The sequence below is a fragment of the Amaranthus tricolor genome, chromosome 5 (genome assembly GCF_026212465.1).
Source record: "Amaranthus tricolor cultivar Red isolate AtriRed21 chromosome 5, ASM2621246v1, whole genome shotgun sequence".
Lineage (NCBI taxonomy): Eukaryota > Viridiplantae > Streptophyta > Magnoliopsida > Caryophyllales > Amaranthaceae > Amaranthus > Amaranthus tricolor.
The window spans coordinates 15335730-15353088 of NC_080051.1; positions in this window are offsets into that span (position 1 = coordinate 15335730).

Sequence of the window (17359 nt, forward strand, 5' to 3'; positions counted from 1 at the left end):
GATTCTAATTTTGATTTCATTTCTTGAAATTCCGTGCTAAACACATGAGTGGATTTATCATTTTCATCCCATTTTAATTCTAGCAATTTGTTTTGATTCTTTTCAATGTTAAGAATGATGAATTCCTGCTTTATTTTCTCCAATTGCTCTTTTAAAATGATATTCTTATCTAACAAATCAAAAAATCTACTTCGCACATCGATCCTAAAAGTATTTAATTATGAGATGTGATCTTTACTTAACTTAAGGTTTTTCTCAATTTGGAGACACTTAGCTGTTTTTTCTTCCAACTTCTCTTGTGTTTCCAAAAATAACTTAATTAATTTATCCTTACTTAAACTGAATAGATGTTTAGGAGTAGAACTAGAAGACATTACCTCTCTTTCCTTAGTCTCTTCATGAGATGCCATGAGACACAGATTTGCAGTTTCTTCCTCTACTGGAACTTCAGTTTCAGCTTCGCTTTCAGTGTCACCCCAAGCTGCGATCATTGCTTTACGAAAATCTGTTCTGAAGTTTCCCTTCTTTGGCATTCTTCCAGCTTCCCTTGTCTTCCCTTTGCCCTTCTCATTCTTCCATAAAGGGCAATCCTTGATGAAGTGATCAGTACTTCCACATTTGTGGCATTCAAAATTTGTCTTCAAGTTAGCAGTTCCTCTTTCCTTACTATTTCTTTGGTTTCTATATCTGCTGTTCCTGAAGAATTTTTTGAATTTACGTGCCAACATAGCAGCTTCCTCTTCACCAGCTTCTGATTCTTCACTATCATCAGCTGCTAGAGCCAGTCCTTTGTTTCGGGAACTGTCTGCTGTTCCCAAATGCAGTTCGTGTGTCATGAGTGAACCAGCCAGCTCCTCCAAATTGAACTTGGTGAAATCTTTGGACTCCTGGATGGCTGTGACCTTAGCTCTCCAGCGCTCATCTTGTGGAAGACTTCTCAGTATTTTCCTGACTTGTTCATCAACTGGAATAATCTTGCCAAGAGAGACAAGTTCGTTTGTAATGTTGGTGAACCTGGTAAACATCTCTTGGATGTTTTCCTTAGGTTCCATGACAAACCTTTCATATTTGGACATTAGGAGGTCAATCTTGGATCGCTTCACTTCACTGGTACCTTCATGGGTAACTTCCAGCAGGTCCCAAATCTGCTTTGCCGTTTTGCAACCCATGATACAATTATGTTCATTTGGCCCGAGACCACAGTGAAGCAGCTTGATAGCAAGAGCGTTCATCTCCATCTTTTGAAAGTCTTCCTTTTCATATTCAGTGATTGGTTTTGGTATTGATTCATTGTTGGAGTTGATGGTCGTCACTTCGAAATCTCCTATTTCAATTACTCTCCATACTTGGTAATTTTCGGCCTTTATAAAAATTTCCATCCTATTTTTCCAATAGGTATAGAATTTCCCATCGAACATGGGTGGCCTTTGCGTAGAGTACCCTTCTTCCATGCGTTCGTTCATCTTCAACATCTTGCCAGGGAACAGGATACTGCTCTCAGGGTTTCCTGATTAAATGAGGAACAGGGCTCTGATACCAATTGTTGAAATACACAAAGATGGTCGAATGAAACAAGAGGGGGGGGGGGGGTGAATTGTTGTGTATCAAGCTTTACTACGTTTTTACTCTAATTTGCGGAATTTTAACAAACAAAATAAATCTTAAACTTAAAAAGCAAGAGATAAAAAGGAGACAAAGATTTTACGTGGAAACCTTCTTGGCCTAATAAGAAGGAAAACCACGACCCCCCGGGATTTCAAAATTCTCACTATGTTTTAGGCAATCAATTACAATTACATAAAATAGTTTGCTTCACTTGAAGCTTCTCTACTCTAGGCCTAATTCTCTTTCTCTACTTTCTTCTTCTCTTTCTCTTCTTACGTTTCACTTCTCTATTTCCTTAGACTTCTCATGAGTCTAATTACAACAAATCACTTAATAACCCTTACAAGGCCAATTCTCAAGAGGATAAAAATTAAAATAATTACTTAAGAAAAATATAATAAATTAATTGGCATTTAAAAACATAAAATATTTTTCTTAAATGATCTCCCTTTTATGGACACTCTTGGATGGATCTTCGGTTTGAGCAAAGTTCCTCCTATTTATAGTGGGAACAACCAGCAATTATTTTAGACACACCTCCCACTATCATCCACGTTCTCAAAACAAAAAGATAGTGGAATTGCCAATAAATAAATGTCCGTCTGTCATTTGCTCAAAGAGAAAAACGGTTTCCTTAAGCTAGAAATAGCATAGGAATTAAAAGCACAAGATCCTAAAAAATAGGAGATCTTTATCTTAAGAAGAAAAAGTCTTAGGCTATTTTTAGATAACCTAAAAATAGTTTAGCCAATTAACTTACTAATTAGTAATTAATTTAAGCAACTAATTTAAGATTTAACCGTTTACATCAACTAAAACCAGAATAATAAAATAACTGCAATTTTCCAGTCGATGTTTTTCTCCTGACCTGCTATGTAGGAACATCGTACTGTCTCCAGCTTCAACTTCTGTTAGATTGTTCATTTTAGGAACAGTAGACCGTCTGTCAACCTTTAACTTCCTAAGCACTTATCTAACTTCTTGAATATTTTAAGACACGTACAACTTCTATGAACCAAGTCATAGGCTTCATCAACGATTTCAACAAAATCGGATATTCACCTACAAAACAATCTCTAAAATATGTTTGTTTATTTAAAAGTGAAGTCATCATCAAAACCTTAAGAGCCAACATTTAGTCTAATCTAAACTTTTCATGTTTAATTGTTAAAAATCCATCTTCTTTAATATGCTAGGACTAGGGATGTATTGTACTTAGTACTTCTAATTAATAAGATAAGTGTGTGTCAGTGTGTGATTATGATGAATTAATTTAATGCATGAAAATCTATAGATTAGCTACTCCCAAAAGAAAAACAAAAGTCCAATAAAGAACTCATACACACACATTGAGTAGGGCAACAAAACCATTCATTGCTACTCAAAAAGCTCAAGTGCATGAAAAAGCTGATATAAGCTATTATGTAACACACCAAGACAGAAAGTAGTATATTAGATTTTTATTTATTATTACTCGCTCTATTTTAATGACTTTGTCTCATTTTATTGGGGCACGTTTGCTAAGATATATATTAAAGTCTTAATATCTCTAACATTGCATAACTAAAAAGTATAAAAATTTGATATTAATAATCCTTGCGTTGAGACGAATTAAATAATAATATCCCACTTGACTATATTTTAACTTATACATTAAGAATAAAATATAAATTAAAAATAAATTGTGAACAGTATAAAAAATTAAATAAGACAAGGTTAATGAAACAGAGATTGTATTTATTATTTTTTATTTTTTGAAATGAAGTTGTAGTAGTAGCTCAAATAACAAGAGTGACTAGTGAGTACTTCTATTTCTATTTCCATTTACAAAAAGGTAAAGTTTTTTACAATTTTAGACAGTGAAGTGAAGTCATGCTTGCCTTTTTTGTTTATTGTTTTTGTGTGAAAGCTCTGACCAGAACATCAATGGACTATATGATGCCATCTTTTTTCATTATGGCAAAAGAACCAAGACTTTTTTATGACTTTTTATGAATAATAATTATTATTAGTATTTTCTTACTTTTTGCCTTTATATTAATAAATGTTGTATTTTAAAGAAGATTGTGACCTAAATTGAGCTGGAAAAAGAAGCTTGGTCATTACGAGAGAATGCTATCACTTACCCCTCTGTCCCAAAGAATTTGTCCCAAGTATAATTATTGTGCAAATTAAAGAAAAAGAAAAAAATAAGGTAAAAAAAAAACTTTATATAAAAGGTCGAGTAATCAGTGGATGTATATCTAATAAAGAATGTAAATTATAGCTAAAATAGAAATAAAGTAATAAAAAAGAAAATAATGTAAATTTCGGGTGACAAAGAGAATATAATATCTTTTTTATATATCAAATTTAATTGAAAGAGTTTATGACATTATTTAATGTATGTTTGCCTTTTGGTAATGTTACTTGCTTCCTTGTTGGCTAGCCTGCTCAATTTAGTTTCATTATACTAATACTATATGAGACTTTGTGTTTGGGATTATTTGTTTTAAGAATATATGACATCCCAACATGATCTTAACTTGTCACAAGGAAGGGTTTCTATCATTCTAAATTTAATTGGATTTAGTCTTTAAATTAGCATGGTTACTTTATATTTTTTAATGGATATTGAATTTTTTAGACATAAATCAATCATATATTCATATCTATAGGGGATCAACACAAATATGGATAAGTTAATCAGTTAGAATAGTTTTTGTTTGAAATATAGAATTGGCTGAAAGAAAACACTAATTTATGAGAATCGAACCCATGAAAGGTGGTTTTACTTTAACTAAAAAAATTATTCTAAATTGGCACTTAAAAAAAAGATGTTTTTCCGACGATCCAAAATAGTGGGAAATTAGTCGGTATAGAGCTATATCGATTGATTTCTGACTATTTTGGGATAGTCGGTTCAAAATGGTCGGAAATTCATTTTAGTGGGAAAACAGTCGTAATTTCCGACTAAACTTGGTTTGTCGGAATTTCCGACTAACCTTGGTTTGTCGGAATATTAGTCGGAAATTCCGACTATCATGTTAGTCGGAAATGAGTAGGAAATTTCCGACTAATTTCCTAGTATTTTTTAGTCGGAAAGTAGTCGAAAAACACTATTTCAGAATTTATCCCAAAATTATAAGAAAATTTTCCGACCAAATTCCTACCAAGTTTCGATTAACCGGTTGGTGGGAAAAAAAAAATATATAAATTAAAAAGGAAGTGCCATGTCATGCCTACTTGGCACCCACCTAGCACCCACATCACCCCTCAACTTGCACGATAGCTTCCTTTGAGAGGTTTCAAACCACTTACCTCTTGGTAATTATACTAATACTCCAACCACTAGGCCATCTATTAATTAGTGTTACTTTAAGCAATATTATTATAATTATAACATAACATTTCTATCACTTAGATTATTATTATTATTATTATTATTATTATTATTATTATTATTTGTATTAGTATATAATTAGTTGTAATAGTGTATTATTAGCTTATTAGTATATAAGTAATCGTATTAATGTATTATTTAATGTATTATTATTACATTATTAGTCGAATTAGTGTACTATTAGTTGTATTAGTGTAGTGGTAGTTGTATTATCGTAGTATTAATATTATTATTAGTTGTATTACTATATTATATATTATTACTCGTATTAGTTGTATTTGAGTATATTTATTATATTATTAGTTGTGTAAGTATATTACTACTCGTATTAGTGCATTATTAGTACTTTATTAGTTATTTAGTCGTACTAATGCATTATTAGTCGTATTAGTTTTTACTAAAAGAAAAAGTCATATTAGTGTAGTACTAATATATTATTAGTATGCAATTAGTTGTATCAGTGCATTACTAGTCGTATTAGTGTATTATTACTCGTATTACTTTAGTATTAGTTTAATTAGTCGTATTTATTGTTATTATTATTAATATTATTATTAGTATTACTAGTATTATTATTAGTCGTTTTTGTGTATCATTAGTATAGTATTAGTTGTATAGTACATTATTACTCATATTAGTCATCTAATTTATTTGTTTTTTTTATTTTATTATTATTATTATTATTATTATTATTATTATTATTATTATTATTATTATCATCATTATTGGTGCATTATTAGTCGTATTAATAGTATATCATTAGTATAATATTAGTTGTATTAGTATATAATTAGTCGTGTTAGTGTATTGTTAATTGTATTAGTATGATTAGTCGTTTTAGTGTAGTATTAGTATGTAATTAGTCGTACTTGTGTATTATTAGTTGTATTAGTATTTCGTATTAGTGTAGTATTAGTATTATTATTACTCGTATTAGTCTAATATTATAAGTTGTCGTACAATATTAGTGTATACTAAATAGTCATATTAGTATATTATTACTCGTATTAGTCTATTATTATTACTAAGTAAATAAATACAAATTTCTAAAAAAAATTACAAACGAAAATGTAATACAAATTTAATTAAACAAATTGTCTTGTTAGACAAATTTACAAACTGAGTTTATACAAATTATTAATAATAATAATGCAACTAAAGTACAAAATTAATAATAATGCTACTAAAGTAATCAAAGCAAGATAGAAATAAGTTAGGCAAACAAATTATAATACTACTAAAGTAATTAAACCCACGACAAATAAGTTGGGCAAACCAACCACAAAATTGTAGAAAGAAGTTTCCGACTGAATTTTAGTCGAAATTTAATCGGAATTTTTTCCGACTAAAATTCAGTCAGAAATTAGTCGCAAATTAATTAATGGTAAATTTCTTTTTTTTTAATTCATAATTCCGACCAAAAACTAATTTAGTAGCAATTTAGTCGGAATTCCGAATAAAGCCTATTAGTCGGAAAAACAGTCGAAAATTACCGACTATTTGGGGTTAGTCGGTGGGTTTTAGTCGGTAAGTTGTCTTTTTTTTTTGTAGTGTGGTATCCTAGTTCAGCTTGTTTTTGTATCTACAATTTTGCTTAGGGAAAAATACAGAAAAACTACCTATTCTATAGCACCTTTTGCAAAAAACTACCTAATCTAATTTTTTTTTGCGAAAAACTACCTTAAATGACATAAACGTTTACAAAAGACTACCAGATGACGGAATCAGTTAGTTGATCGTTAGTTGACCAACACGTGTCTCACGTGATTTACTTAAGGCTTTGATTTATTTTGTTTAAAAATACGATTTTCCCCAATTATTTCCCCTCTCCCCTTAAAATCATAAGAACCCTAATTTTTCCTATTTCCCTTTCAATTCCCAATTAAATTATGGCTCCTCCTCACACCAAAAAATCAAAGGTCGACAGATGTGCTTGTGGATTTCCTTTTGCACAGAGAATTTCATGGACTAAGGAAAATCCTAGAAGACGGTTCAACACTTGCAATAATTTCGATCCTGACACGAATTGGAGGGGATGTAATAAGTTCAAATGGATTGATGAACCTAAAATGGTTGATTGGCAAAGACAAGTGACGAACACACATGTTGAGGAGAAACGACATTTATCAACAGAAATCAAGATATTGACTTCAAGGGTTTGTTACCTGGAACATGAGGGTTTGTTACCTGGAACATGAGAAGGAACAAGCAATTTCATAACTTAAAAGGATAAAGAAGAAATTGATGAACGAGAGAAAGCATGGAAAAGAGATATCAAGCTTTGTATTAGGGTTTTTATTTGGTTTTTTCTTGGTGTTGATTGTTAGAATCATTATTATGTATTAGTGATCATAGAATGTAATTGTTATTTGAAAGCTTTTGTAAACATGATTATGATGAGTGAAGAGGCTGATTTTGTTCATTACATTGTTGCTAATTATCTAATATCAACAGTTTTTCATTACATTGTTCACAAAAAAGCTCCTCCATAACCTAACATAAATAAACTAACGTAGACAAAAAAAGTTGTTCCATAACCTAACAATAGTATTTCCAACAAAAATAGTTACAAATTCTTCATTACATACATTGCAACTACATTTTTCTTCTTTGATTTTGAAAACTTGAAGATGCTTGGGTTGAAATCACCCTTGGGGCTGCACCTTTTGCTCCTTTCTTGTTGCATCCATACGCCCAAGATTTCTTTCTACCTCCCTTTGATGGTGAGACTATTGGTGTAGAGGTAGTTTTAAAAGAGGTGGCAACATTGTTTGCAGGGGCAATAGAGCTTGCAGTTGCTATTGACACCATTGGTGTTGAGCTTTGAGTTGCAAGAGGGGTTGTCGTTGCAATTGCTATTGGCACCATTGGTGTAGTTGATGATGAGGACACTGAAAAGTTCTTAGGCCTTCCTTCCTTTGATTTATCCATGATGGAAGGGGGCTTAGGAGGATTTATCCATAGTGGTGGTCCCCTTTCCAAATGACCACTTAGACTCTCCACATCACCACCAACCTTATCTCCCACATCACCCTTATCTATGTCTAAGTCATCACCTATTCTGCACACATCATCATCAATGTCCATGTCATCTGCCACATCATCTTTAGGCATTTTCTTTTTTGATTTTTTCTTACTGATTTCTTCACCTCTGTCATTACCCTCATGAACAACATAAAGATGTTACCAACCATCAGGTTCAGGGCTTTGAAGGAAATCTGGGATGCTCTTGTCATCCTTAATTTCTGCCCTACCTGCAAACATAGTGTAGCCATACCTCCTAAACCAAATTCTACCAATATCAGCATAGCCTAACTCATTTCTAATCCAATAAGCCATTTTAAAAAAAACAAACCTCTTCTACATTTGGGTGCAAGCTAAGTCCTAAATGTCTATATTCAGTTTTGCAGTTTTTGGTAACAAAAAACCCACCAAAATATAAACGAATGTTCACTGGCTTCATCATCTCGCATGTAGAATAATAATGTGCAAAATTTCCATAGTTATGAAATTGCAGCACAGCACATAAAGATATTAGATCACAACACATATACAACAATCAACGAGCATCATTAAATTCAAGCAAATAAAATGCAATGAGAAACCATAGAAAATAAATTCAATTTTAAAAGGTTTTTGAAATGAGGAATTTACCCTTGCTTAGTTACCCACTTGAAATTAACCCTTTTTTCCTTCGACCAGCTCCTTTTTTTCCCATAAACAACAAATTGATTCAACTATACATGAAGGAACGCTTTGAAATCTCAAACGAAAAAAAAGGAAGATTAAGAGAAGAGAACAGAGGATCGAGATTGGGGAGTAGATTAATGAAGTAAAACCACGCATTCAAGTACTAATTCAGAGCATATATGAGAGAAATTTGAATTTGGGGGTTGATTAATGAAATAAATAGCAATTAAAGAACTTACCAGTTGATTGGATGGGATGATTAATGTTGCATTCAAGTTTTTATTGAGTGTTAATGGATGTCTTTCATTATCTGTGAGAGCAATCATCAACTGAGAGTGGAGGAAAAGGAAAAGATGACGGAAATTCAACATTTCATAGCTTTAAATGAAGTCACGTGCAATTCACGTGTAAAGTCAAACATACAACTAACGGTCAAGTAACTTATTCCATCATATGGTAGTCTTTTGCAAACGTTTATGTCATTTAAAGTAGTTTTTTCCAAAAAAAATTAAATTAGGTAGTTTTTTGCAAAAGGTGCTATAGAATAGGTAGTTTTTGTAATTTTTCCTTTTGCTTATTTATCTTGGTGCTTTCATTTTATGTTGCAGGACATGATCTACCTAGGAGTTTTATTTGACTGTGTGCATTTCTCCTGCCCTCTCGTACGGATATAATATATCTGCCACCTCTGCCCCCAACCCTGTGCGTCTGCAAGATGCTGGGTTAATGACCACGACCATTTTTGTATAGTATAGTTATTATTCTTGACGATCTTCTTCTAAATTTATGTGAAAATTAATTCTTGTAATAAAGATTTGATTATCAGCATCTACAGGAAGAATCAATTCTATAAGGAATACCTCTAATGAAAAAATTGGTCAACAAATTATTGTAATTCACTTAAACAACTAAAAAGAGATAAGAATTCCCAATCCTTAAACATCGTCACCCTTTTCATTTTATCGCCACTTCTCCCACCCCCCCCCCCCCCCCCCCCCCCCTTCCTCCCACAATGAATTTACGAATTTGCTCCTGGACTTTAAAAAATTACGATTTTGCCACTGGACTTAAAATTTCCTATATATACTCCAATCTCACTAAACAACTCCTTTATCACACTCTTACAACATAAATTTTTTGGAGCAAAAACTAAGAAATTCAATCCGCAAACAATAAATCGAGGTAATTTTTATTCGAATCGTATTATTTAAATTTAAAAAAAAGGAGTCGCAGGAAAACCGCGAGCCAATCGTCGTTCAGTCGCAGGAAAACCGCGGTTGGACCGCGGTTGGCTCAAGGATTTCTTGCGACTTTCCTTTTTTTTTTTTCCTTTTTTTATGAACAATTATTATTAAATTTATTTATATTATTATTGTTATTATCATTATTATTATTGTTGTTTTTAATATTATTATTATTATTATTATTATTATTATTATTATTATTATTATTATTATTATTATTATTATTATTATTATTAACTTTTTTATATTCTTTTGAATATTATTTTTATTATTTTTGTTGGTGATGTTGTTGTTGTAGTTGTTGTTATTGCTATTGTTATTAAATATTTTTTCAATTTTATTTTTTAATATTGTTTTTGTTATTAGTGTTATGATTATTATTATTGTTTGTGTTATTATTCTTATGATAATTATTAATGTTATTCTTTTTGTTAATATTGTTATTATTATTATGATTATTGTCAATTTAGAAAATTAATTACAATAATAATAATAATAATAATAATAATAATAATAATAATAATAATAATAATAATAATAAATATGTTCTTACATTATATTTGTTGATAATGATTAGTTAAATATTGTTGTTGCTAATTAATTATTGTCTTTTGTTCATGTGTTTAATTTAATGTAACGTTTGATTATGTTTATTTATTAATAATAGTTAATTAAATTATCAAAAATTGTAGTAAATGGCTAGTAATCAAGGAAAAGGAAAGAGTTTTTTTAGACACTTGTTGAGCGGTAAAAGTTCTAAGCCTACCCTGCTCAGAGGGGACCCTCATGAGAGGGGGGGTAAGGGGTTCTGCTAGGAGGGCTAGGCAGGAAGAGGCTACCAGACACAGTGAGGCCCAACGGTCGAGTACGCTGAACCAAGTGCGTACTCCTTTTGATGGCTAGTCTAGCAGCCTCCAGAGTAGTTGGGGGGTTTCTAGTGATGATGATGATGTTGATGATGTTGAGTACCTAGGCGATGTTGTTCGCCCAGTGGACTGGACTGTTGTCTGGGGGTCGGACGGGAGATTCACAAGTCCCGGCCCTAGTTCTTCAGTCGCATTTGAGCGCGCAGGACGTCGTCTCATCAATAATAAGCCGCCACGGGGGAGCAGGCACTCACAGTCCGCTGGCACGGACTGGTTAGTCACATCGCCCCAGCCCGGAAGGCCTACATATACGCGCCTGATACCCAGCTATGGCGGGCACATAGCTAAACTTATTTTTGACGGCTCTGACCGTACGCCTCTGGTTCTGGAATGCCGTAGTAGGAAGAGGCCCTTAGAGGCGATCATCGGACTACGGGATATGACCGATGCGCTGTACGATGTTCTAGATGCTACTCCCCTCGGCTGTCTACCGTACATTATGCACCAGCACATCGACTGTGTTTTGATATCGGCCTTCGTGGAGAGGTGGCAGCTGGATACGAACACCTTCCACATGCCATGGGGGGAGATGACGATTATGTTGTACGACGTGCAACGCATATTTGGCATTGGTATTGAAGGTTCTCTACCGGCTGAGCCTTCTGAGATGGAGTGGCAGGTCGATATTATCAATCTATTTGGGGAGCCCATGTCCGAGCTACGGCGCAAAGAGATATTCACTAGCGGCTGCGTCAACGTTACTGAAGTGATGCAGCTATGTCAACGGTCCCAGGCCATGGATACCCAGTCGACAGCCTATTACATGGCTATTGTCGGCTCTACCCTGCTGGCGGATAAGACCAGAACCTGCATGCGACCTCACCCGATACTTGCCGTGAACGTCGATCAGGATGAGATCGCCTGGGGTGCGGTGACCCTGGCCTATATGTATCGGTAGCTGGGAATGGCATCTAGGGCTGGTTGCAAGACCATTGCGGGTTGCCTGACATTGCTCTAGACATGGATCTAGGAGTACTTTCCCGCCTTCCGCCCTCATCCTCGCCGGGCAGATGTGCCTAATAAGACTAGGGCGGAGATGTGGTCCACGCCCAAGCCAGGTCGTGAGGTCAACAGGTTGAGAGACTGCTGTAGTATACTTGACTCCATGACAGAAACTCAGGTATTGTACATCACATCACACTTTATTATGCATGTTATTTTAATTTTAGATTATTTTTATATGTTAACTTGGCTTGTATGCATGTTAACTTAGCCTGTTGCGGAAATGAATCCCCAGGAAAGACATGCTTTAGATGTATTCTTAATGATGTTAAAGATTTATTCGCCGAATGGCAAGCTTTTAAGGGGCATGGCCCTTCATAGTCTGTATTTAAACTAATTTACATTAATGTGTTTATTTATTTACATCAACGCTTTTTACATTAAATTTAATTCATGTTTACATCAATGCTTTTATTAATTCATGTTTACATCAATACTTTTATTAATTTACAACATTACTATACACAATGAATTTCATCTACAATTTCTATAGTAATTACGTACACAATAGTATAACTATGAACTATCTACAAATTAAATCCCATCTACAATTTTTATACTAAAACTGAATAATGATTTACACATCACGTTACACTATGGACTATCTAAATTTACAGCATCTTCAGCGGTGTTATTACGTTGTGGTGGTCGTGGCCTGTATAGTTTATTCCAGAGCATAATCCTACTAGTAAAATGTGTTTCTATATTGAAAATAAGGAAAGTAAGATTAAGCTGTAACAAACTAATTTAAATAACGGAAAGGAAAGTCATGTACCGGATAAGTTGATACTAAACTTAATTCCAACTGAAGATTGCGTTTTTCGACCACTAAATCTACCACTAGATCTCCTGCGGGATGAAGATCTAGACCCTAAACCACGAGAAGATGATTTACTATATTCAAATGCGCTTTTAATTATTCTCAGGGTTTTGCATGTGGTTGATCTTCCCTTTGTAGGTGGACTTGCGTAAGGCTCAGGTATATCGGCTCCATTAGGGTGCAGTACATACTCAAGTACCTGAGACAAGCGTCGTACAACTGCGGGATCAGATTTTAGGACTTCATCAACCAGAGATTGAAAGTACTCTTTGTCATCAACGTTCGCGTATCGTACTCCTTCGTTGGTGTCATCTCCTACCTCTGTGTAGGTCAAAGTACTCCAGAATGGATGAATGTCATCCAAATACAAAGCACCTTGTGAACCGATGGACATATATAAATAACAAGCACATGGCAATCCATGGGTGTGTTGAAGTACACAATCGCATTTGTTAAATACAAAATCACCCAAATCTAACATACGATTATGCTCAAGCCGCAGCTGCTCCAAGGCATAGATAGATGCGTGCCGATATAAAGGTCTAAAGAAATGTTGTTGCAACGACCTTGCTACAGAATTCATAGATTCCTGTAGCGCTTGTCGGATCCTGGCTTGCTGGTTTGTAATCTGTGCGTGTGCCCTTTTGAATAGGGTATCAAATGAGCTATTACCGCTACCAAGGTAATACTTGAAAGACGAGTGTTGGCTTTCAACTCTGCTCGTAGTCTGGTTATGCATGTGTAAACATTCATTCGTCCACACACACACAAATTTCTCTCTAAGTGGAATACATGTTCCAGCCAAATACCGAACGACCTTTTTGGTCCTAACCGACCACGTAGTCACGATCGATTGCCATCTCTGTTTAAATTCATCGATTGTAGAACTTTCAACCAAGGGGTTTCATCTACTTTTCCTGAATACCTGCCCTTGTTGATTTCTTTTCCCGCCACACAACTTGTCCACCATGTTCTCAACGTCGTTTGCAATATGCCAAATGCATAACAAATGCCTCACATCTACATTAAACACAACATTCAACGTATTTAAGACATATTCAATAGATAGAACGACAATAATTAATCAAAAAAACCTCTTTAACTGGGAAGATGTCACGAATAGCTGCAGATAAACCTTCGTCTCGATCGGTTACAATGACGCTAGGAGTCTAAGCTGTGCCGAAAATATCTCTCTGTAACACCCGAATTTCCTCCCTTCCTTCACGATTCTGGTTTCCTTTAAGGGGTTGGAAATTCAGGGGAGGAAATTCGGGTGTTACACTCTCAATCCGTGCAACACCCACGAATACGACACAGCCGCTTCATCTCGCATCAAACAGAACGCAACCAAGAAGTTGTGATTGGTTAGCGTCATTCCGATCACTTCACACAGTGGCCGTTTTTGTTTGTTTGTTTTGTACGTTGTATCTATCAACACAACATACGGCCACGTACGTATCATTTGGATAGAGGTAGGATTTGCAACTAATAATCTGCTTAATTCTCCTTTGCTATCCAAGTCTGTCTAAACCACGTAATTAAGTTCTGTGGCCATATAAAGATAGTGTTGAAAGAGAGTCCTACCCTCCATCTCTTCTCTCCTTATTGATTGCCTAATATTATATATCTAATTCATACTAGTAAAAAACAGGAAAATTTTCTCTAATAGAAGTCATGATAAAGGTCGGTTGCATGCCGGTTGCACTAAGCTGTCGTATGTGCTCCCGAATTTCTACATTGATCCTATTTGCCCTTACATGACCGTCTCTGTACACTAAGAATGGGTGGTTATGTCTTCCTTTTTCACCAGGACACACCCTTACCGTCCAAGGTCTTTCTCCTGGTTTACAACTACTTGCTACAATCAACAATTTACACCCACAACTTCTACTTTTAGAACCAGGTCGGGCAGCATTATCAAGATTATATAAATCACCCCTAATATTACCATAGCGGTGACATCTTAAATACACACTAACTCTAGAACGTCCTTCTTTTTGTTATAAAAAGCACGTGTAAATTGAAAACCAATTGTTATTGCTATCGCATCGGCCCAACTATGTAATTCATCTAAGGAAACAAATTCCCTATCCGTAACAAATCTACCGGAGTAATATACGTCGTCTCCTAAGTTTTCAAAGTCCTGCAAATTTGAAATATGAAACAAACCATACATTAGGTCATTAAAAAATTATACATACAAACATTAATAATAAGAACATTCAGTAATAAATAAAAATTATAAACTACTTTAATAATTAATATTAAAATATAAGTAATACAAATTAATATTAATTAAAAATTATAATTTACTTAAATGATTAATATTAAAATAATAACAATACAAAAAATATAATAAAATAATTGTAATAATAATAAAACAAATTAATATTAAATAATAAGAAAATAATAATAATAACATGTAATTATAAATTATTTAAATAAATAATAACAAAATAATAGTAATGTTAATAATATAAATTACTTACATTAATAATAATAATAATAATAATAATAATAATAATAATAATAATAATAATAATAATAATAATAATAATAATAATAATAATAATAATAATAACAATAATAAAAAAAATACGAATAATATTATTAATAATAATCATATTATAGTAATATTAGTAATAATATTAATAATAATAATTTAAATAATAATGTAAATTAAATTAAAATAAATAAATAAATAAATAAACCAGTCGCACGTTTTGTGCGACTAAACCATGGTCTACTCGCCCAGTTTTTGCGACTTCCTTTTTTTTTAAAAAAATCACACTGATTCAAATCGATTAAAGTATGTACCGGATCCGATTTATAGTCGCTTTCGTTAGCCAAAGTTAATCGATTCCAACTAACAGCTTGTTTAAAATCGAAGAACGTTTTTAGATAGTTTTTAGAGAGATAGTACCGTGTTTGAATTCGTATATACTACAAGGACGCCTCTGAAAATTCAATATATATAGAGTCGCGATAATAATGTTATTAAGTGATAAAAGTGTTATTAAGTGTGATTTACATTTGTTAAAGCAAATTCGTAATTTTTTAAAATCCATGGGCAAATTCATAATTTCATTAGGGGAATTGGCGATAAAATGAAAAGGGGTGGCGATGTTTAATAACTCACAAAGAATTTGAAATGGTTGATGTGAAATGTAAGTATGAATGTTGGATAAGTCAAATACATATGATACTCAACAATGTTGGATTTGAAATATCCGGAATGGATGTGGTTCATATATACTAAGGTTTCTGGTTGTAACATCATGTTTCATTTTGAAACTACATTTGATTTTTATGCTTTCTTTTGGCATGTTATGTAGTCTTATTTCGTTTTTGTGTTGATTTTAACATAACACATTCTTATATATATATTCAAAGAACGAATTATTTATATGCCAACTTTCAATTGTACTTTTAAAAGGGTAAGATATACTATAATTTTCGACCATTCGATATATAAAGGAGAAAGGGGTTGTTACTTGTTAGTGTATAATATATCTTGGGGCCTCAACTATCAGCTTAAATTTTTGGTTAAGTTGGTTCTTTGATATGGTATCAGAAGTCAACGTGACAAGAGATCACAAGTTCAAATCTCAACCACTCCTCATTTAAGTGGAATATTTAGCACCAGGCATGAGGAGAGCATGTGCTGCATCTACACTTCTAACCCAAAGAGCTATTGTGTGAGGGGTAGTATTAGAGTATATAGCATATATTCTGGGGCCTCAACAATTAGCTTAAACTTTTAGTTCCTTGACATTACTCTAAAATAAAAGAAAAATAGAAAACTAAATTGTAAGTTAAGGGGATGCTATGCAATTAGTTTTTTAATTGGCTTTTTGGTTGAATTTTTATTTCAGCTTTTTAATTGATCAAAACAGCTATGAAATTATTTGGTAAATGACTTTTACTTTAGCTTATAAGCCATAATTAAAATGCTCAACATAGGTTTTTTTTTCATTAGCTTTATCCTAACTTTCTCATACAAACAGTAAACAACAAGAAAATATTTTTTACCAAACAACTCATTAACAACTAGCTTAAATTGCTAGCTTAAACAGTTGGCTTATTAGCTAATACTTTGAGTTGGTCAAACAACCTATAGTTTCAACCAACATAAGCAAATAGTCATTTGTCAAATATGCCCTAAAATATGATATAAATTTTACTTTATAAAATCGTTCAAAAACATTGCGCACAATACTACTATAAAAATACTAGTAACACGGATTTATCTAAAAGAAAAAGTATAAAATAAAACTTGAATAAATTATTTGACTCAAAATAAGGTATGAACAAACTTCAAAACCAAATGAAGTTTATAAAAAATTTACTCAGTGAAAAAAAAAAAAAGTTTTAGAACTTGATAACCTAAAAACCCTCAAATTTATACGATAAATAAATTTCATAACAAAATCAAACTCAACCCATTTTTGTTAAATTCCATCACGTAAACAGTAAACCTTATAACGAAAACTAACTACTCAACATTATTCAGAGTGGGATAAAATATCATCACAGAACCACCAGCGTGAAGTGATCATAAATATAAAATAAAAACACATGACAGCAAAAGAATATTAATCCCTGAATATAAATAAATTACAACGAAACCATCTTGATGTATGAATTTAAAAACATAAGAAAAGTTTAAAAACTGTATGTAGAAACCTTT